Source organism: Pleurodeles waltl, chromosome 9 (genome assembly GCF_031143425.1).
Source record: "Pleurodeles waltl isolate 20211129_DDA chromosome 9, aPleWal1.hap1.20221129, whole genome shotgun sequence".
NCBI lineage: Eukaryota > Metazoa > Chordata > Amphibia > Caudata > Salamandridae > Pleurodeles > Pleurodeles waltl.
In genome coordinates, this window is record NC_090448.1 from 1,098,263,234 (window position 1) to 1,098,287,510 (window position 24,277).

General features: G+C 41.2%; 1 long non-coding RNA gene across 1 annotated transcript in view; it reads right to left on the bottom strand.

Annotated features, from left to right (window-relative positions):
• Positions 1-1,521: 1,521 nt before the first annotated feature.
• The window catches only part of LOC138260375 (uncharacterized), a 50,949-nt gene continuing 28,193 nt past the window's right edge, over positions 1,522-24,277 (bottom strand). The window contains exon 2 of the long non-coding RNA XR_011198847.1: positions 1,522-8,528. This is a non-coding gene — a long non-coding RNA (uncharacterized lncRNA). The remainder of the gene's footprint in view (positions 8,529-24,277) is intronic.

Sequence of the window (24,277 nt, forward strand, 5' to 3'; positions counted from 1 at the left end):
TCAAAGTTCAGAAGAGCTTGTTTCTCAAAGAAGTGACCATATGGCGATGTGATAAATTTCCTTCAAATCTGAAAGGACGTGAATCCAAAGGTTGCAGTCTTTACAATCAGGTGCCAACTTTGCCCTATTCAGAGTTTAATTCAAATCTTCTTGTAGCCACAATGCGGCCATCTAGCTATCAACATGGAAACCAAGTGGAAAATATCACCAACTCCAACTTACGGAGAAACAGCAAAACTTAACAAAGATGCTATACAGTAAACATTACACATCAGCAGGGTTCCGGTATATCAACCTACAGCACATACCTACTTTTGGCACTCAGACTGTTTATGTTGATGAAATAAAGGGAGGTCCACTGGTCTACGACTCAATTGATTAAACGCTTTCCTTCAAGTAAAAAAACAAAACAAAATTAACAAGCTTATGTTACTGTATTTATTCTCATTTGATCAAAATCTACATACCACAGCAATACAGGATACTTTGAAAGCTGCACTTGCTGTTAATATTTTGACATGTAGCGATTCTTCTTTATTCTTCAGTTCGAAACTCACCTGACTTCTTTTTTTCTACTTCAAAATGTACAAGCAGAACATAGAATTCTATCTGGATTCACAAATGAGAAACACCATGACCTGGGTTTGGCAGAAAGGTTGCAGAACCAGTAAAACAAACTATGCAATTACCCAAATTTCTTTGACAAACAAACCAGAGTGTGTAACTTGCTGAGATTACCAGTACCCAAACAGAAATCTTGCAAAGTTTTATTACTTAACTAGGAGAGCACCTTAGTAGCCTTGACACATTAACAGAGTTGTATTAGTGAAGGCACACCCAAATGTTTACTGGGTGTAGTACCGGTATGACGGGAGCAGAAGGTAATAAAGTCACATTTCAACGATTGTAAAAACGTTTAGATGCATGATTAATATGTTTTTCAGAGTGTAATTCAGGAAATCTAACTCGTTGATCAGAAGTAAACAACAAAAGAATGAAGTGATTAATATGTATTAAAGAAAACACATTATATTTCTTAGTAATCACTTGGCACATGCAGGTATTGCATGCACTGCTCATGGGAGAAGTCTACGGTTCTCGGAAAATGGTCCAGACGTCAGAGGCAGTAATGAACAGAAGCCAGGGGTGTGTTGTATAGTGCGTCACAGGATGTTTAATTTTAAACACTTTTCTGATTTGATGGTAGAAGAATGCTTTCTTGCCCATCATCTCATGGCAATGAGGGAGAGAACTCGCCTTGATGGCAAGGACTCCAAGCTAAGGGAACAAAAAACAGCGCATTCAACTAAATCTTTTCAGTACAATCGCTGGATTCTTAACTGATATTAAACTGTGCATCACATTCAGCCAAGGTGTCCTTCCAGACGAACTAACGAATCTTACCTGGCAACCAGGAGTGAAAGGTCAAACGTATGCCACATGGTATGAAAATAGAAAACATTCAATTGAAAAGAATGTGAATATGTTACAAAATAATGTAAGAGTCTTCAGACAGGTATCTTAAGATGTTTCAGTATGCTTATGACCTTTATTGCTGATTGATACCAAAACACTGAAATACAAAGCCTAGCAGTATAAGATGTGCTTAGTTATTGTCTATAGACACTGATTACAGAAATGCAAGTATTCACAAAACACCCAAAAGCGAAATTTCAGTGTATTCCTTGTAGCTGCCCATTAACTCCCATTGGCAAAAATTAAACCAGTCAGTTGTGCGCAAATCTATGTAAACATTAACAAAAAAAGGTCCCCCAGAGTCACCCTAGCTTTTTTTGCAGGCGTCTCTCTCAAAAGAGCACAGAGACTTGTGCAATCAGGAAAAAAATTGTTCTCTGTTACGAAGACCGGCTTCAATCCTCTGCTTCTCCCAGGCATGAAATAGATCCCAGAATTCTCCCCCTCTGGTGGAAACTTCCACCACCCTTTGACTTGCTACAGCAGTGTCGGCTGGGGTACTTGTTCTGTTTCAGATCAAGAGGAAGGCTGCAGTGCATGCAGTCTACACAAGCCGGAGACCGACCGGAAATCACACGCGTATACAGTTTCAGTGCCATGCTCCTGAACTCACAATATATTTTATCCCACTTTCCTCACTGGAAAGCAGGACACTACGTATATAAAACAAATGTAATAAAATGTTAAATTCAAGCTATTGTATATTAGTTCATATTGCTTCATTAGTGTATAAATGCATATCTTATTCATTTAATCATTAATACCTATACATCACTACACATTTAATCATGCATAATTAGAGTACTAGCTCTATGGGACAGTGCCTCCGCCTTTACTGCACACTTTACCCTTCATCACAGCTTACTCACAACCAATACACCCATGCATTGGGGGAAGAGCAATGTGTTCAACCCTCACTCTTGCACTAAGAGGGCCCTGTGTTCCAACAGATACCAGGCCAGAGGGGTCTGTGTGCTTTGTGAACAATACTGTAAAGGTTGGTATGCAACTTCCACCTTGCCCTCACTGTATTTTAGTTTTTTTGTTTAACCAAATGCACTTACACAGGCTGTTCATACTGGGAAATAAGCAGCCGCCATAAAGAATGAACAACCCGCTCGAAAGTTAACTGGAACCCTAAAACAAGGCAAGCTCAGACTAGAATGGAAGACCCTCCCACTTGGTACTGCATACATCAGCGAATGTCTCTAGCCAATCCGTTTTTTTATTTTAGATCTAAAGCATTACACCCTTGGTAAACAGTCTGAAACAACCATCACACCAGAAGAGGTGTACTGTCATTTAGCCACCATTGCATTGATTCAGCAGTTAAACCCTGCAAAATCTCAACTATGAGGTTTCCTTCCATCAAAGTTGCGTTCTGTAAGGAATGTTAAGGTCACGGTTTATGGACTGGGTAGAAGAAATCGGATTCTGAAAAGTCATTCTTCACATTCACTTTAGTCAGTCAAATCTGAGACGGAAGGAGCAAGCTAGTGTACCAGATAGAGGTCTTCATAATTTTTAGAATTTAGTGATAGCTGGAAGTTAGGTCATCATTATTGCTGTCTGACTGGGCTAACAATAACATTTACTGAGTAATGTAGGCCAAGTTTACATGGCAGCATTTAGGACAAGCCGAGAGGAAGAACTAGTAAAACAAACCAAGGGATTTACCCCATTAGCTTGTATGGAAATGGGTCGAGCGTTATGTGGGAGAAGTCTGGGTTGTTGAAATGTGGCCAGAACACTTCCTAAAGACTGCTCTTAAAGGACAAAATAAAAGGAACTGGTGAAAACCAGGCCATCTCTGCCACTTGAGGTTTCCCTAAAAATGAATGTAACTGGAACCTTATATACCACAGCAAAGCTGTAAACATGGCCACAGCTACACATTTGACAATGGTTCTGGTTTCCTACCTTGACGGGACGGCAGCTCTATCAAAATATCAATGTTCTGAGTAATGAACACGTTGTCGTAATGAACACGTTATCACACTCTTCCCTCAAATTCTAATGCATGCCAGTAAAGGCAATCAGATGTCTGCAATTTGAATAACAAATGTTGAGGTAATCATCATCATCCACACAAAATACAAAGATGTGTAGGTCCAAAGAGAAAGAACTATATTGTTCTCAGAGCCTCATGTCCATCCAGTTCTGGAATACTGAAATGACAAACGTTGTTTTGGTGTGGAAACACACCGGGGAATCTCTTGTGTTATAAAACAGATTTGTTAATTACTGCTCTGCAGCAAGTTTGCTCTGGTCCATGGACAACGGAAAGACCATCTGTGCAGAATTTGTAACATTTTTCACAAACACACCAAACTATTACAGATCAGGAGGCCATATAAGTGAGAGGAAAGAGCTCTACAAATGTTGATAACCAAAAGTGTTCAGCAATTGAACGTTAGAGTCACCATGAATGCTGCACTTCACTGAGAGATGGCAACGTTCCCCAGCACATCCAAAGAAGGATGTATATCACAATTTCCATCTGATGCACAAAATCCGTCTACATCAGGTTTGTCAGCTACACGTTTTCCATTCCAATTACAAAACAGCAACTGCAGCATCTGGTCGGACTATGGGGCACAAGTTTACAACAGATCTTTTTTGGAACTAAGGCACAAGAACTCTTATCCCTCTGGGCATCTTGGCTGCACACCAACGTGCTGTACTAGACTGAACAACGCTTATTATATCTCCCTCATACATCTTAGACCCACACTCATTCCGTCCTATGTTAGGCTAGGGAACTGTCCCCTGCACACACCTCTTCACACCAAGCACCACAAATGCATTTGGTTATTACCTTTTGTTCTACTCTACAGTCTCGCTGAGACAATATATAGCGATCACATGCAAAACAGTTATTGCTACTTAACCTATACTATTTAATTATTCATGTTATGGCTTTGATTGCATCAGGTATTTTTCGTTTGCCTATATACTGTGCTATTTTGCAGTCCTGTTTCAGAGGTATTTATTTTCTCTTTCATCTAGGTGACATATTTACTTTTTCTAGCACTGTTTTACTGAACTCAACGCTGCTAGTAATACTACTGCTACTATAATACTATTACTACTATCGTGCATTTTTTGTCAAACCATGTGACTAACACTCGAGGGCCATCTACAAACATGCTGGAAAAGACCCACCACCTCCATGAACACATTTTTAAAATTATTTTAGTTATATAGCAGAGTGCAATTTGTTCACTTTAAAAATAGATTAGTAAATCATCCAGACCTTGAAAACAGACGTGTAAATCACTCATTCCTTAAAATTACAAAGGCAACCATTCATTCTTCTCTCTTCAAATGAAGTCACAACCAAGCTGAAGAATCAAACATTTTCCCCTTCGGAGGGAGATTAACAAACAGATAGGGTTCAGGAAACAGAAAGATGCAGTATCCTTTAAGTAAAAACACCAACTCGGACACAATGTTTTTTCTTTATCGTTTAACTTTCTTATGTCCTATGTTTAAAAAAGCAGCATTACTCTTCCATGCAAATATGCTATGGTAAGCAGTTTGGAAGAAGCACATGGGAACGTGAAATAGTAATAAGCAAAGGACAGATAATCCTCTGCCTATGTGCTTTTTGTGCACTCTCACCTTCAACAGCTTTCAACTTTTTGATGGGAACATCAAACCGTGCAGTTGCATGTGCATGCAGCCAAAGACCCTCCAAGAAGGTTACAGCAGTAGATTAACTTCCTGTGGCCAGGAGGCATGGGGAAACAGTAGGCAACCAAAGGGCATTTTAGCTCATAAGACAAACATCATCAAGCCCCACCTTCCCTGGGAGAATAGGCAGGAGTCCGATACCTTTTAGAATTGGCCAGTAGCCGATGAAGGTAATCAAATGAAATCAACTTCTGAAGGGAACCCATGAAGCTGGCGTTCTCTGCCTAAAATATCAGCAAAATTAACAGTCCCATGGAGACCACATATCTGTTCTTTCATTCTTGCATGAACGCTTGTTTGAAGGCAGTTCTGGCTGCCCGGTCACTGAAACATTCACATTTTATTCTGATAAGGGCTTCATAATTTTAGTTGGACATTTTCAGAATAACTGAACCATGCGTGGGCCAAATAAATTAATAGGTGCTTTTTTAACTTCAAAGATACTGCAGCTTCCTACAATAACTACTGACACTTTCTCTTGGTCTTTCATACCCATTTTTTTGAACAAATTGTTTTTGTCGCTCTGAAATTGTAAAAATTACATCTAGGATATCATGCACTGGTCCTAACGTGGCACTATCTGCTACAAAGCACTAATGCTTATGGAACTATACACAATTCAAAATGGAAGACATTGGTGATTTTGCTGTTCTTAGACAACCTGTTACATCATTTGTCCACAAGTATTAAAATATATATGTACAAACATACTGATATATTGCACATGCCCGTTTTAATTCTATTTTATCAGAAGGAACGGGGTCTAGTTAGCATGGATAAATTCTCAAGGGAATGATGAAAGCTTGCTCATGAAGTGCAGGCCAAACGGTCATAAGTGTCCACATTTAGAAGAATAGTGTTAAATGTAGGATGCAAGGACGAGACTACCTCATGGGCTTGCTCACTAGCTCACCAGCAGTTCTGTGACACATAACTGATTACATTCCCTTTGCCATACTCTGCTGTGTCAGGGGTCAAGCCATTTCCTTAACATTTTTCAACTAGAACTTCTGTTTTACCATCTTTCATGGCAGAGGGATACCTTTCTGGTCTTACATCCTCTACAACACAAAGCGTCTGCTTTAAACAAACGACATCGACTGAGACAAGCCCATGTGACACTTTCCAATATAGCATGCAGAATTTGCACTAAGAAGAAACACGTAGGCGGGATAAATGCCAGATCTGAAAAGCTTTTCAAGGGTACCTCTAGGGTCAATTGGACATTTTGGGGGTCATGTTTACAATTTGAGGGCAGAGCCATGGGATTCCCAGCTTCCGTAAAAGATTTGGCTTAAATGGCTCTCTACATGACCATTTAATCATTCACCCATTAAAAATAATGCTCTGAACGCTCATAAGGGACCACTAAAAGAAACTACAAAAATGTTTCCCATTCAACACCTCTATCAGAATTGCAGATGCTTACGCTGAAGAACAGTGCAGATTATTCCCAAAGACAACCTTCTGACCTCAAACAGCTTTTTCCCATTTTAATTCTTAGAATAGAGTAATAGTAACTTTTAGTCCTCTATCCACTTTTGGTGACTGACTTTCCGTGCAGAGTGCTAAAGATATAGATGACTGAAGGCAGCAAACCAAAGATTCAGTTACAAAATATGATCTAAAGACAGGAGTGCACAAAAGCAATTATCAAGCCAAGTGGTATTGGTCAGAATCCTAATTTCAGGACCAGAGAGGAAGCTTTTTGTACCGGAGGCCATTAACAATGCCATGCAGGAGTCCTGCATCCTTTCCTTAGGCAAAGGAGAACTGGGTAGATTCATGTCTTAGGAACTGCACTAGCATTTTGAATGCAACATGTTAAGGAATGGAGAGGACTAGGTGGAAACACACTGCAAGCACCCACAAGAAGGTGAGTCTTTGTTTTGCCCTTTGTAGTGGAAGAGAAAAGAAAGAAAGACATGTTTGGTCTATCAATCATCTACCATTCCCCAGATACTCAAAGATCAAATTTGAACGTTTAAAAAATCTGGACACTACACCTAAATCTGGACAATTCTAGCCTGTTGCCCTTGTGCAATGCAGCACAACTCAACATACCTAGCTGCCCACTCTTCTATTAGTGATGATCGTTTACAGATTCTCCTGCAGCTCACTGTGATTGAAGACAAGAGACGTATTTGCATCTGGAATGTCACTGCTAGTGTGTCAACTCAAAGGGGACATAATTCTATTTTATTCTACAACTTCCAGAGCATGCCTCTCTGGACAGATCTTTTCTAAGCCCACCATTTACATGATTGCCATTTCTTTTGCCCTTCAATTATATATCTCTTGCTTGGTCTAAGTACTGAACTACAGTGGCTTTTAGAGAATCATAAGCACAATCCATGTATAATACAGGTTAAGCATCACTGCAATCACATGAACCATGTACAATTTCTAATAAAAAAAAAATATTAAAGCAGGTTACATAAACAAAACTAGTGACCTTTCTGCCACTGAGAAGGGACTTCGTAACACCTCCAAATAAACGTGTTTTATACGTTTACGCACTTTTCAATCAGAGATGTTTACTCACTTGATTGGACATTGACTGTGCCAATCCAGCTTTGCCAGCAAAACAAACTCAACTTAAGGAAACCGTATACTAAGATTCCTGTCTTTTCAACAAAGTAAGTTTGTTACAGAGTGATAGCTGGTCGGCACACTGTACACCGAGAAATGCTGACACATGATGCACACAGTATTCAAAATACTGGTTTCCGTGCATACATGGCAAGTGCTGTGAAAGCAAGTCACTTGCAGACGAGGTCCTTCCTCCATCGTGAGCCACTCTCTCTGCTATGCTTTGCATTATCAAAGCTGAAGAACGTGTCTGGTTGCCTTGTTTGATGTCCAAAATCACCAGCTTAGAGGAGCATCCAAACAGACAGCTACCATCATGTGCTTTCGGGGCCTAGACTGCTGCTCGGTGGCGTTACTGGATGGTCAAATCAACATCCGAGAATAAATTACAATATCATAGGTGTGTGCATCACTGGTTGATTTTCAATCCGATGTCAACATGCATATTTTGAGGTAGTCAAGGAAGGGTAATGTCATTTTTCAGTTGTCTCCTTTCTATATGGACAAGTGGCAAATCATTGACTGGGAGGGCCGAGCACTAAAGGGGCTGGAGGCACAGCAACATCTTGTGGTCACATAAGTTTGTCTTCGTGTCTTCACAATGAGATGACAGGCCAGGGTCTCCTGAAGAGCATCCCAAAGCTTCCAAGAGTACGGCACGTTCTCTGCCTCTGTGGCCCACGGAGGCGTGGCACAACCGTAGCTCATAAACAGGGATCATCGGGATCATCGTGTACTGCTCAGTACGAACTGAGGCAATCGACCTAGAAAAAAAAAAAAAAGAGAGGCATCAGGTGCGGAGCATTGCTCAATGTCAGGAAAAAAGGTTTCTGAACAAGCAGGGCAACAGAACAAAGCAAACCAAATGTGGATGATAACTTGGTAAACAGAACAAGCAAAACGCTGATAACCAAACCTTTTCAGAGTTGTTCTTTTACGTACGTGCACTGTGTAAAAGCGAACTCATCTCAGTCACTCCTACAACTGTTTAAATTAAAAACACTACTGCTGAACTCTTATCTGTAAGACTTTTATGACTACCATCATATTCTGGCTCAATGGATGTAAGTATCCCATTCACAAAATACTGCCTACATTAGTCCACATAGATGGTGCGAGACAAATGTGCTACAAACAAGAAGTATACAAAATAAACTGTGTGATACCACTAATACCAAAAAGGAAATCTGCTAAAGGCTAAAACATGAGACCAAATCGATAAAGAAACTTTTTTTCTAAAGATTTTGTTTTGCTGCCCTTAAAAGTTAGAGACCAGAAAAAGAACCACCACAAAATGTCATAACGTATATTTAAAAATGTTAGAGTGTGCAATACATCCTGCAAAATACTACCCTATCAGAATTCTAGTGGATCAGGCACACCGTGCCCTCCTGAGGAGTCCTATCCCTAAAACGCTCTCTGCCGTGGTGGTGGATCTGCCCATAAAAGTAGAACCACAAGACCAGGAGTGGGACCCACATGGCCTCAGAGGCCTTGCTTGTCTCCTGGATAGAGGTAAACCTGGTGGTCAATGTGTCCGTTTGAAGGAGTCAGGAGAGACGATAAAAAAAATAAAATTTTAAAAAAATGTAGAAAACTTGGCACTTCAGGAGTTGGCAAGGATAACCAGCACAAAGCCTTACAAGAAGCAATATCGAAACACAATGGACACTGCAGAAGTTGTGGCGGCTATTTTAGGGAGTACAAAATAGGACTATTAAATGAATGATTAATTCCTGTCTGCTACAAAAAAAAACGGAGAAACTGTAAGAGCCCACAGCTCATCTTGTACTGAGCAAACGGGGCTAATTACAGCCCCCCAAAACTCGGCAAGGCCACCTGGACAAAAAATATGAATTCTAGCTTGTTCCAGACCCCAGACACATTTTCTTGGAAATAAAAGAACAAAGGGATATAAGGAGATGGCAAACACTTTGACACGGTACAGTAGTGGCAGCAGAAAGGGCAAAGCTTATATTATTTATTTACAAAACAGCAATAGGATTGTTCTGCCAAGAAAGCACTTAGCATCAACATTTACAGTACATCGGTCATGAATAATTTGGATGAATAACGAAGATTATTGGGAAGATAGCTGATGACTTATGCACAAAACATGCCTACATAGATTTACCTTACATATACAAAGCTGCATGAGAACAGGACTGAAGAGATGATGAATGGGATATAGGATGGATTCAGGATATGAATGGCAAGAGTCTATTCAACCTTTCCCATTTATTTGAGACACTGATTTAGAGTCCTCACGGAAGTGTCAGTGGAGAAGATGAAATGGAAGTCAGAAAAGAAGGTTCCACTGCTGCAGTCCAAGAATGGCCAGCTTTGATGTTGCATGAGGAAGTTGGGTGTGGGTAGATTTTGGTTTTCTGCGAGAAGACTGCACAGAGATATGTACTAAAGGAGGAGTCAGACTAAGTAGATGAGGGAATAAACAATTCAGAGATGTTACGATTAGAGCTCTGGTTTTAGTTGATAGCCAACATCCTTATTGATTACAAGGTTGTTGAGAAGGGTACATGGAGGTGAAAATGAGTGTGATACAAGAAAATGGTCACAATAAGCTAGTTTTGTGAAGATTACTGTATGGGTCACTTTTTGAGCAGTCTGGAAAACAATTCAAGATCGGATTTTAACCTGTTTGGTGTGTTGTATTAGTTATGTAGGACTCTGTGGGCATAGTGTCTTCGAAGTGTATGCCAAGCATACCAGGGAATCGTGCTGGGATCAAAGCATAAGGGGGATTAATGGAGTGTGCAAAAGAAACTGGTGCAGACTTACCATGGAAATAGATAATTTCCAACTTGGATTTCTTGGCATGTTCTATAATGCTAGGCATTCGGACTTAAGATTTGTGTGAAAGTTGAAAAAAATAAATTTGCCACCTGAAGATGCACTGTGTAAAGAAAAAAAACCCAGAGGGTTTAGGATTTAACGCCGTGAATACCAAACATTACACAAGTTCATAGTGTGAGTGATGAGCACCATAAAGGGACAAAGATTGATCAGAAAGACAGGCAAGCCTGTTGAGGTGTTTGTGAGTGACACCAACCAACAGTTTTAAGTGTGATGCATATATTGCGTTTTACTGCTTATGTACCCGACCACAGTATGTGATTTATTATGCACATATCTTTTTTTATAAACGCGTGGTATAGTGGAAACTGTGCATCTTCATGATCATAGAACACTTGATTTAAGGTCTGACTTGATGTTAGTGCATCGATTGATAATGTATCAATTTAGATTAAAATGTCAGATTTTAGTAATGTGCAACAGAATTCCTATTCGTTTTACATCTTTTTTTAATTAAATTGTTTTATTAAAAATGCAACCACATGAAAAACAACCACATTACAGAGACACTGATTGTCAAAAACGTGTCATACATTATCTTGTACTTAATTCCCACTGCCAGCACCTCCCACCCACATCTCATTCTTCACACCCCTCACACACATACACCTGGGAGCTATCCCAGCTTTATTCAGGCAGTGAATTGCAATGGACTGTGACAGAAACCACCTCTGTATTCGTTCAAATGTCCCTATGTTCTCCCCCATTTATAGGGACAATGTCGGCCTTTGTACAGTGCTTGTTCTGACAAAATATACCAATCCATGCCTTTTTTTTTTCCAGTCATCCAGGTGGGGCAGTTGACCTGCTCCCCATAGCCTGGCAATATTCCTTTTGATATAGCCCAGCGTCGCACATATGCAATGGCAACGAGTTAGGTCTGTTTCTTCTCAAATAGACACCGTTTTTCCAGGGGCGCAAGATTTATTCCAAGGGCGTCAGTAACCTTCCCACAGAAAGATTGAATGTCTGGGCATCCCCAAAGTGTGCGGAAATAAGTGCCCGTCTGGTCGCATCCCCTTTTACAAACGGCAGCTGTCCTTTTACCCATTTGGAAGAGGAGTGTGTGTGAGTGTGAGTGTGAGTGTGAGTGTGAGAGTGAGAGAGTGAGAGAGTGAGTGTGAGTGTGAGAGTGTGAGTGTGTGAGTGTGTGTGTGTGTAAAAAGAAGAGATCTCAAGTGTCGGACAACTCATTTCAAGCGTTTCAACAGTGGTTTCAAATTTTGGTAGAAAAATAGAATAGGGTCTGTCGTCCCGAACAGACCCAAACATAAGATGATACCCCATGTGGCAACCAAGGCTTCGAAGTCTGAAGTTGGATGGTAGATGTGGGGGGTCATTACATAACATGTAGATATGCGATTTACCCCAGTTAATTGTATATCCATAATGTTGGCCAAAAGTTGTGAAAAATTTGCATTAGCCTTTCTAAGGTAGGTTCTGGGTCTGCTATCTACAGCAAAACATCTGTGTATAGTGAGATTTTGTCCTCCCAGCTGTCTAACAAGCGGAGGCCACAGACTAGTGGATCCTGTCGCACCCAGGCTACCAGTGGTTCCAGCACCACAACGAATAATAAGGGAGAAAAGGGGCAACCCTGTCGTGTTCCCCGTTGCAATGGGAAGATTTTTTTTAAACCCTCCATTGACTCACTTGGGGCGGGATCTATGTATAGAAGGCGCACCCATACGATGAGGTTCGGACTGAATACCGTCTTGTCCAGAACGTCGAATAGGTACACCCACTTCACCAAGTCAAATGCCATACGGGCATCTAGGGAGAATACTAGTGTGTGTTCTCTCTGGTATGATGCTTTGCTTAGGACATTGTAAAGGCACCGCAGATTCAGCACAGTATTACATTGCAGCATAAAGCCTGATTGACGTTTTACATCATTAATCACAAGGTCTTGCCTTTTCATAATAACAAGGCAAGAGCATTCAAGTCGGATGCAAAAACATTTTCGGAAAGAGACATCTGCTATACTCCTTGAGGGAGCAGGATACTGCAAACATCCTATCTGAAGGCCACAGGCTGGCGCATCTATAACTTTCACGGCTCAAAAAGCCATAATAGAACCGATTTAAAAGGCATTCTCAAAGCACAGTAGCTGGTTGGAAACAATTTTATTGAGCAAATGTATGCGTCTTAGATGTCTTCTGGGAAACATAAGTGGCACTAGAAGGTTTACAGAGAGGCTAGGAAGGAAAGGGTTTCTACCAACGGCTTGTTTTATCAATAAATATTTTGATCTACACTGTTGCAATTATTTTTGATATACTGTTTAATTGCAATCAAAGTTTATTTTTCTGGTAACAACTACTCTGTCTGCACTAGATCACAGCATTCATTTTTAATAAAGTCTTTTAAATACAAAATATAACAGTGTAGATTTGTGTTTGTGCAACCATGTGGAAAAGTGGATATGGAACTCACTCATAAAATAATGTTGTGGTCTCACCAGACTGTTAGTTACCCAATTCAGCCCCCCTCATATAAGACATGGTATGAATGTGGGGTCCAGTCTACATCACATCCTGGCTCGAGTTGGTTAATTAGTTTCACGCAGTACTTGTCAAAGGGTTTTCGCCATTTAAAACTGGGCTGTATTTGCTGATAAAAATGTAAAAACATATCAAGGATAGATGGAGCAGAGCAATCAATGGAATGGAACGCTTTTAGAGAACATGCAGTAAGAGGATAGACAATAGGTTGTTATGGTGGCATGAGGTAATAAAACCTGCTGTAGAGGATCGGAAAGGGAGTAAGAGGTGAGAAATAAGGTGGTGTTGAAAACAAGATGGCGTAAGACTTTGGAGAAGGAAGAAGTTGTGAAACAGGAAAGTGCAACAATGGGTCAACTCTTATGTTTATTAGAGGCAATAAGGCAATACAATAGCTGCTGTCGCTCAGTGGATGAAGAAAGGTCAACCAAGACAGGAATCTAGACAGAAAAGGCTGCAATCAGACAGTCCCGGGGTGGGGGTGCTGTGGAGGTGGCCCTGAAGGAGTCACATGGTGCACAAGTGCTATTGGCAAAGGCAGGTGGAACTGGGTTAAATTTTAAAACATGAGAATTAAATGTATTCTGTCCCAGAGAGGAGAGGCTCTCACTCAGGGGATCCAGAAACGTGTCTGGAGGCGGCAGGCTGGTTTGGACTAGCCAGCAACTGTTCCAGGGGTTGTGTAGGTTTTGCAGGGCCACCTCCAAGGTGGCCCTGGGTACATTTTATAATAAATCCTACACTGGTACCAGTGAGTAATTATTATTCTGAGTTCCTTAATATGAAACAACCCAGAGTTCAGAGTAGCCATCATGTAGCTGAGAAACTCAAAATGACCAGTGTCCAGTACATGCACTTGCTATGGCTCCCCTTTACACTTACTATGCTTTAATGTTTTGTAAAGACACAGTAGAGGCATATTTGCTCATGCAAACATATGCCCTCCCATGCATTGTAGTGCACCCTGCCTTAGTGCTGTAAGGCCTGCCAGACGGGTGACTTACCTATAGTGCATTTAGTGTTAGTGGACAGGGCACTCTTGGTGGGTCCCATGTCGAGCTTGTAACTTTTAAATACACCAGGTCATGCACTAGCAATATCAGTCTGCACGAGGCTGGTGTGGGGGTCTCTCAGAGTGACAATTGGTGCTGTAGCTCTGGAGGGCGCTCTTTAGTACCAAGGCCCTAGGTACCAGGGGTACCACCTACTAGGTACTTGCAAGGGTTGCTGAAGTGACCTACTAGGTACTTGCAAGGGTTGCTGAAGTGCAGTTCGAAACCACACATATTCCAGGCAAAACGTGGGGGATAACCATTCAAAAAGAGGTCTCTTACACCCATGTTCCAATCTTTTGTGAACTTTGTCTTGCCGTATTGCTGCAGCATCTCAAACTCTCTTCTGTTCAGCCACAGTTGATGTTAGCTTTTCTTTCGGATTAGTTTGGCGTATGACACATTCTTTGTTCAAGGAATCCTCAGATTTTGTAGTTAGCAATACTCTGTCAGGAGGTAAAGATACTCTGCTACCACCTGCTTCGCTCATGTTTACGGATTTGAATCGATGGAAAATGTGAAACATAAACAAAAATAAAAAATTACCAATATGATGACTAAAACACATGACAGAACCGCATTTTGGAAAATGGCGGCAGAGTTGACCTCCGAGCTATTTTCTGCCTCTATAGGACTACTTGACCCCCAGAAAAAAAGCCTGGATTACCAATGTCTACCAAAACTAAATTACTTCTCTGATGATACAAAAACGCAAATAAAAAAATGAAAATCTCTGGACATTTTTTATTTATTTTAATGGAGGTATAGTATAGCAAGGGGCCAGGACTATCACCCTTTGACCAGCACATTTGGTCCTGTGCAACAAAGAATAAACAAAAAACAATCTAAGCTAGAATTAATTAAAATAAACCTTTATTAATTCAAAAGCTCCCTATCTCACAGTACCCAAATCCCACTTTGCAGAAAAGTGATATATATATATATATATATATATATACACAAAAAAGAAGAGAGAACTCTGGGTAGTTCCTAAGTTTAGGTGGAGATTAGCTCTAGTAAGGAGCACCCTGCAACACCAGCGACACTCTAGATTTGCTCACCTCAAATGTCTGTTTATCTAGCAAAGTTTTTAAGCATTGGATCAGCACAGTGCTATCAACGCAGAGCTAGATAGTGACAAATTATTTTGCCATTTGTACAGCAAAGTCTTTAAGCATAGGTTTGACACAGTGTCAACCTTGCCGAGCTGTAAAATGACAAAAGCCATTTACCACTCCAGGCACAGTATTACAGCTTTGGACCGGTAAAATATCGACAAAGCCAACCTGGAATGAGTAAAAGCAACCCCTGACACGTGTTTCGCTCTCAGAGCTCATCAGAGAGGGTTAGCTTTGTCCAGACACAAGGGAGCACCCAGTATAACTCAAAACAAATCCCTTTCAGGGTTAGAGTGACGCAAAAATTATGCAAAAAAGAAGAGAACTCTGGGTAGTTCCTAAGTTTAGGTGGAGAGCAGCTCTAGTAAGGAGCACCTTGCAACACCAGCGACACTCTAGATTTGGTCACCTCAAATGTCTGTTTATCTAGCAAAGTTTTTAAGCGTTGGATCAGCACAGTGCAATCCACGCCGAGCTAGATGGTGATAAAGTCTTTTGCCATTTGTACAGCAAAGTCTTTAAGCATAGGTTTGACACAGTGTCAACCTTGCCGAGCTGTAAAATGACAATGATATAAACACCCCCCCCCCACCAAATTCTTACATTTTGACTAACCTGTCTGCCAGTCCAAGGAAAAACAAAGGAAACAACATAAATCACAAAAATCCAATATTTTTATTTTTCAAAATAACTAAAATCACTGAAATTTCAGCAGAGGTAACAACCAAAAAAGTGCATCACTAACAGTCTCAAAAATGACAAAATCATCACGATCACAGTAATAAAAAGCCCTAATGACCTACAAATCAGCTGCATAACCAAAGATCTCAAACAAATTAAAAATAACAACACCACAAAAGACAGAAAAAATCTCAAACTACAAGTATCATATTGCACTCAATCAACACCATAATCCATTGCAATGCATTTGCTCTACTGATACCTATTTTCCTTCACTCAGAAACAGCTCAAGAACACTGCAAATAGTCTAAACTGGGCAGACCATTGGAACAAGAGTTCAGGAAGAAATCCAAAGGGGAAAAATATCTATAGATATTATCTAATCTGTTACCTCATTTCCTAGCATTCTCCACTAAAACTGAGGATCCCATCTTATCAAGTAATCTAAGACAAAGTGCCTATGCAGGATCGGAGATGGTTTTAACCTTAAAAAAATATTTAAAAAAAACAAAAGAAACACGAGGCAATGTGTTCCTACAGATAAACGCTTGACTATGAACAAATCTGCAATCAACTAAATAAGGCTTAAATCCAAAAGGCACAAGCCCAGTAAAGTTCTAAACCATAAAATGTTTATTAAATAGTTAAAGTGCAATACAAAAGGCAAAAATATGAAGGTTAATCAAAAAGGAAAATCAATATAGAGAATTACAATTTAGCACATTCAGATGCAGCAAAATGTCTGACATGAAAGCACATCTCAGATCAAAGATATTACCTAAGAAAGAGAGGCTGACCAGGTCTCGAAAAATCCACTCGCTATGGCAAGTCATATTTTATCAGATTGAGTTATTGTTAGGACTTACTCGCCCCTTGTGGCAAGTTGAGAAAGAACTGGTGCTCTGTTCAGTCACAAAGGGAAGGAGCAATAAAACTGCCTTTAAATCTTGTTCTCATCTTGTGACATTTGCACTGTGTTCAGACAGGGGTCAAAAGTCAGAGTTCCAGGATTTTGTAAGGTGAACTGTCTGATCTGCTATGCAAAGACACACAACATTTAAAAAAGTCTGAGTGTAAACATTTCAAAATATATTTCAGTAGTTGTGAAAGCCCAGTTTTTGTACGTCTGTGTGATGAAAAAATAATTTAATAGGATGAAAACAAATCAGAACACTATTTGGTGATGTGCAAAGGATAAATATGTTTTCTGAAACCCAATTTACACAGATTGTTATCACAATATATATCAGTAAAGTTGCATGTTAGTGGGAAGGTTTTTGGGCATGTCTTGAAAATGTACAACCTATAAATGACAGTGCGCTACCACATTATGCTTTATTAATATATTTATTAAAAGTGACTGTTTAAACAAACTGAGAAACACTCCTGCCATGATGGCAATTGCATTAGTAAACTAAGAGGCAAGTCATGGATCATGTGGGTGGGCCGTTTTTTTTTTTTTTTTTAAATACATGGAGTCACCATTTAGTCTATTTAATCAACCGAAAAAGATTTTTTTTGTACAGCAAGGATGCTGAGCCAACATAAAGGTGCTCTTTTAGGTGAGAGTGAAGAAAAAGGTGACTCCGTAAACTAAAATATTTGCCTAGCATCACACAGTTTGAGACCCATTTACAGGTCAAGTACATTACAGTTAGGTTGAGTAGATTATTCAAGTTACTCGACCTGCAGAGGTAGTAACGTTTTTATGATTTTTCAAGGTTTGCTGACCTGGCTCCGCTCTCTAAAGCCGGTGCAAACCTGACTTGGCTGGCCTCACGAATGGAGACCTTTTAGAACAAGACGCTTTGTGAAAAATTGTATTTTAAGCATTAAGGTAATCAAATTGTTACAAAGATCTACAAATCATAATGCAGAATGTAATGCAACATAATCTAGCACTCTCAACACCAGCCCTTAAATTAATATTAATTAACCCATCCTGACCCAATGTCCTCGGATGGGTCAGAATACATTTTTCTGCCCTCAAAGCAATACGTCTCATTACGATTAGGCCTACAGCAGTACAGACAGGAACAGACTTGAATAAGCAAAAGGCTTTCGATGAAGTTCTTTGAGAACACCATGCCAATAGAGAACATCTCACAAGTGTACATTTTATTATGTGCAATGAGAGGAGAAACAAAAACACACTCCCTGGCTGTAGTAAGATTCGAGATGGACTTTAGATCTAGTTAAGGCCTAGTTTAGACAAGCACAGAAAAAAATACACGTTTGCAAAATGCATTGCTTTTGTTTAAAAGTGAAAATGTTTAACATTAATGACACATTTTTAATAAATCAGAATTGTCTCTATCACCAGCAGAGGCCCGGTTTGAGTTGCAAGCTTTCAAAGGCACACACCTGCATGAACGAATGGATGGCCTTGTGGAACACAGAGATAGCCGGGGCACACGCCTGCGAAAACAGTTGTTAACTTGCCTTGAACCTGTTTCTAAACGGTACTAAATGGAGAAACAAGCACAGTAGACAACATGCAATTGAGGGTCCAGGGTCTCTTTTAGTTCCAATTTCTTAGGGCATGAGTGGCAAAGCTAGCATAATCCCCATTTCTAGTAAGGAAAAGCTGATGCTGCTAGGAGAAATACGACACAGATTCAGGCACTCGATGCTTACGATTTGGGTCGCAGATAACCAAGGCTTGCAGGAAAAAACAGGAAGCCTGAAAGGAAAGGCTCTAAGCGGCTACTAAACCCTATACAAAGCATTCTGCCCTAGAGTATAGCCCCACAGCTTTAAGAACAAGACAAGGTGTAGGCTATGTTTTGAGAAGGAAAAGGACTGGAGGGGAAAGGCTAAGTAAAATGTGTAGGAAAGGGATAAAGGGTCTGCATGAACTCACATAATTATGGCAGATCCTACTGGCCTCTTGAACCAGTACATATGTTTATGCCAAAGGCGACGATAGTTCAGAGACCGAAACATCTCACATTTCTACCTGATATTGTTCGTCAAAGAGAATACACTCAAAAGTATAATTACAGTACACCTGTGTAGTTTCAATTAGTAGAGAGCAAAGTGTGTTTTCTTTCCTAACAGTTAGAATGTTTGATTGTGTGAGCTCACAAGTCATGTATTGAGCTATTGGCAAAAAACAAAAGGTCCTTCTGTGATGCAACATGCTATATGCAGAGTGCCAAATTATGCTTCAAAGACCTACAATGCAGCATTAACATCAACTAACATCATGGGAGCAACATTGATAAGAGCCTCTGAATGGACTGCTGCTGGTTGTTCGCATGGAGTGCTAGAAATCACGCCTATGAATGAGTCCATTCTAAATGACATCATAACATATATGACAACATTTAGCTCCAAACATCCTCAGGAGGCCTCATTTGTTTTCAAGGAACCACTGGAATGGAAAACACAATTGGAACCATCAGCATTTAATTCAGATTATGAAGTAACTGAAAACACTGTAAAATCAAATGAAAATGGCAAAGACGGGCACCCGCTGCTTATACTCTCCTCATCTATTATTAAGGTACGGAGTTTTGGTCAAATTGCTAACTTATTGCAGTTTGCCAAGGAGAAAGTGATGATGGAAGCTCAAGCATGTCTTGAAGCCAACAAAGACCCCATAGCAAAGATTCTAGGCCCAGCATTTGCTACAGTTGAAGGTGATGATCAGTCAAGTTTACGCTTACTGGATACCATAAAGCTAGATGATGGTCACGAAGCAGAGACTAAAATGAAAATCCTCCTCCTACTTCATCAATTGGACGTGCAGCTGCTCAATAACTCATTAAAATACATCACCCAAGAACCACATTTAACCCCAACTCTTGTAAAGAATGAAGTGAGTTTACTGTGGCGCTTCTGTGGCGAAGGAGAAAATACGGTACTTAAAAACATTGAATATACTGAGGGGCACGAGTTTTCAAATGGATGTCGTGCCCCACCATGGAGACAAGTTCATGGTGAAATCTGTTACTTGGCTGTCACAACACACGATACTGAGCCTTTGTTTATCACCTGCAGTACTTATGGGGTCTTTTTAAATGGAGGAAAACCAGAGGCAGTTCATGAAATCAACTATGAGAGAAAGAGCGAGATATATAAAGATCTCATGACGTTATTAAAAGACAAATCACCAAAATTTGCAGAAAATCTAACCAAACAGAACATCAGATTCTTTAATGACCCAAAACCACCAAAAAGCAGTTCTTATTCAAATGTGTCAGAGGAGCTTCTACCTGGTGACAGCATGGAAGAGCTATCGGAAAAGAGTAAGAGTAAGGATATAGCTTCAAAAAGAAGGTCTGTAAACAGAAAGAGCATAAGACCACTGGAAGCAAAGAAATCCAGCATGGAAATGAAGAAATTTAGCCTAGACGAGGGCCACGGGACACTATGAAACAGGCATAGAGCAAATGGAAAAGAGCTGAAACAGTAGTACACAGCAAAGCAGGGCAAATTCCGACACCCAGTCCTGAACAAACCTAGCTAATTCACACAAGTAGGAAGCAGTTCATAATCAACCTCTGATACTCAAGTGATCTTTAAAACCAATTTAGAGTTTGGGATTTAACTAACGATTCTGGTTTTACAGTCTGTTAATCTTTGACACGTAGCACTGCATAATTACATGATTAGCATCTGACGTATACTTTGTTGAGTGTCTTTAAAGAAAAAAAATATCCAAGTAAAAAAAAAAAAAAAAAAACACTTGTGAACCTTTGGTTTTCTTGGTTAACCGATGCTGCAATTTTGGTACAACTCTACTGGACAACTTCACTAGGCAAGTCAATCAGAAATGGCATAAATCATCAGTCTCAATGTTGAAAATGTGCCCTTCCTGCAGGGTCAATCTAGGTTGGTATGACTTTTTGCTGAACCCTATTTTACTGGCTGTTGTAACAAGTACGTCCCTCTCAGGGAAATAGACGTGGGTACACCTGCCCCATGCCCTCGTAAATATGGTGATATCAGGATATTTGGTAACAATTTTTGTTCAAGGGTGTACACGGATCATGTGTCTGCAGCAGGACCAAGGCCTTTCTCATGGATTGCGGCCTGGTTAAGACGGAGAGGGACACCCAAAGAGACACTCTTGAGTGGTGGAAGACAACTGCTTTCACCAGGAATTAAGTAACACAAGCGCAATGTGGGTGGGGGGTGGGGAGTTGTGGGGAACATATCAGGTTTTAAATTTGATTGCACAGTAGATGGAACAGGACTTTCCACCTGTGTAATGAGAGCAGTGCCTCCTGGCCCACTCTAGTAAAGTTCCACTGCTGTGTGTTTAGCTCTCTTGTCCTGCATTGGATGGTATACAGTGGCGGACAGTTTGTGCGGTTACGTGCTGGGATGTTTGTGTGCCTGCGAACAGTACATGAAAGTTGGGTAGTTGGTGTGTGTGCATGCCATGATGTACGTGTGCCTGTGAAGGTTACAGTGAATGTGAGCCTGCACACGTGTATTTGCATGTAGTGACCTATGTGTGAATGTCAAGGGCACAATACATGGAACTCTATCTGTTCCACTTTGAGAGACCGAGGGCTTGCTGGATGAACACGTGGAGATAGGGGACTGGGGAGCTTGAGACTCCCAAATTGTCAGGCTGAAGCTGCACATCAGTACATCAATGTGGTGAGGCACAGCATGAGTTTGGCCTGTCTGAACCAAGACTGTGGGCTAGGGTTCTGCCAGTCTCCCTGCTGGGTGGGTTAATATCATACAGGAAAATCATGACAGAGCGCCTGGCGCTTAGAGCACCAGCTTTTGCCAGACCCAAGACCAGAGCACCCTGTGAGGAGTGACAATTGCCCGAAAGGAGAGGTACCCACTGGGGATCCGGTCGAGTGAATCCTGGAAGCAGAGTGCAAGATTCGGGTCCACACTGGGGCAGTTGCACCAATTGTGCTGTCCGCTGAAAAGAATTGTTCATGACCCCAGTATGCCAGGCAGAGCTGTGGTGAAAGTTAAGGGCCATTGCCGTGTGCAACCTACAGGCGGACACCAGTTTAGCTGTTTGCAACCCATGTATACCAGCTGGGGTCCACTCTAAATCCTGAGGGCCGCCCACCTGGTGCAGCCCAGTGGTAACAAGAGGGCCATCACCCTTGAACACTGACCTGACCCTAAGAGGGACGGCCTTGAGAGCGCAGGAAGAAATTCCCCCCACCCCCTCCGAATGTCAGGTGGGCCTCCACTCACAAACCAAGTCCAAACTGCAAAATCAGAGCCATTACATCATCATTGGACTGTCCAGAGAACTCCTAGTCTGCCTTCCTACAACAATGGAGGAGCACTGCGGAGGTCTAGAGACTGTGCTGCTTTTTGTCGGTTAACCTCGACCCTGGACCACAGAATACTTCTGGACCCAGTCTTTTCTCCAGCAGGGACCGGAAACACCAAACCTTGACTCGCAGTGCCCTTGAGTGGGGGCAGCTGCTCTGATTGAGCGAGCCAATCATTTTTAATGACTGGGACTTCGTGAGGCAACAAGAACCCTCGCTCCTGGCAGATAAATGGGCAAAGGACCCGAAATGCTACGTTTGCCAGCTGCATGGAACAGTCGGTTTGCTACTCTCCAGACTCAGATAGCCAATGTAGTTGAGATATGGAGAAGGGCAACACAGGCACTGTGGTGGTAAGACAAGCAGACACTTGACATTGGCATGGGAGGCATGGAAGGCAGAGGCATGGAAAAGATTGCAAGCTGTAAAAGGCCAGGGGAAATGTGATCTACTGGGCATCACTAAGGTAGTGGCCATATGGCCGGACAGTAGGATCAGGGATGTGGAATTCCTATCGCCCGACGCCCGGGACATCTTGTTTGGGGTGAAGGGCAACAAGTTTTTATGTTTACTTTGTCCTTGGGACAAGTAGGCCCAACCCTCTGCAGCACAAACCCTTTGGCTGCCTGTTTACAGAGAGTGGAACTCTTTGCAGTTGAGGTAATGTGTTTCCAAAAGATAATGCTGTTCGAACTTGTATTTATGGTTCATTATTTGAAAGCCTTCATTATTAGGGTGAGTGCTGTAAATAAATGTTTTAAGGACACACTTCACTGCTGACGTTGGTTCCAGTACAAAAAAAAAAAAAAACGTGTATGCACATGTTTGAAAAGTTTAGGCTATGAGGCTAAGTACAATGCTCCCAGAATGCTCTCTGATTAGATGCAAATGAAGTGTCATTTAGTAAAATGTTTTGATGCATGCTAGTATTTCCCAAAAATATTTCTAATGGAAAATCAGTGGAACCATTTTCAACACGATTATGGGAAGCATGAAAATAAACAAAACACTGACAAAGCCAACTGATCTGACATATTTTTATAAGTCTTTTAGTTTCATCAATGCATGTCTTGTTTTGACATGGCTTTTGTTACACTTTATTGTTGTGGGAGCTACCAGGCCCTCAACATTGTCACAAACACTGGCAAAACCCCCCCAAAACGTTTTTAAACTCTAAAAGCACACGTTGCCACCAGTGGCATAACAAAGGCCCCGCAGCCGCCCTCCAGGGGGCCCCTTCAGCACAGCACCTGCCCTGAGTGAGTCTGGAGAGGGGGCTCCTCCATGTTCTTTGCAAAAAGGCACCCTCCAGTTTCGTTACGTCACTGATTGCCACTGTAGTTCCTGACACTGAACAAAACTACTTTGTATGCCAATATGCTCCTTGTGGAAGAGCAGAATGCGATCACTCACAGTAAAGCCAGCCGAAAGAGAGAGAAATAGAAGTTTAATAAAAACAAAATGTCTTTGTTAACACCAGACCTAATTAGGGACCAAGACCCACATGTAGGTAGCTTTTTGCATGTCGCAAACAGCGACTTTCGCTGTTTGCGACGTGCAAAAAGCACATTGCGATGCACAAACCCAGTTTTGCGATTCGGTAACCTGGTTACCGAATCGCAACACAGGTTTGCGACTCGCAATTAGGAAGGGGTGTTCCCTTCCTAATTGCGACTCGCAGTGCAATGTAGGATTGTTTTGCGAACGTGGGCGCAAACCAATCGTAGTTTGCACCCATTTCAAATGGGTGCTAACACATTCGCAAAAGGGAAGGGGTCACTGTACAGTGACAGTGAATGTCACTGTAAAAAATAATTCAGAGCAGGCAGTGGTCCTGCGGACCACTGCCTGCTCTGAAAAAATGAAACAAACGTTTCATTTTTCGTTTTTGTAATGCATCTCGTTTTCCTTTTAGGAAAACGAGCTGCATTACAAAAAAAACCAAAAAACTGCTTTATTGAAAAGCAGTCACAGACATGGTGGTCTGCTGTCTCCAGCAGGTCACCATCCCTGTGAGG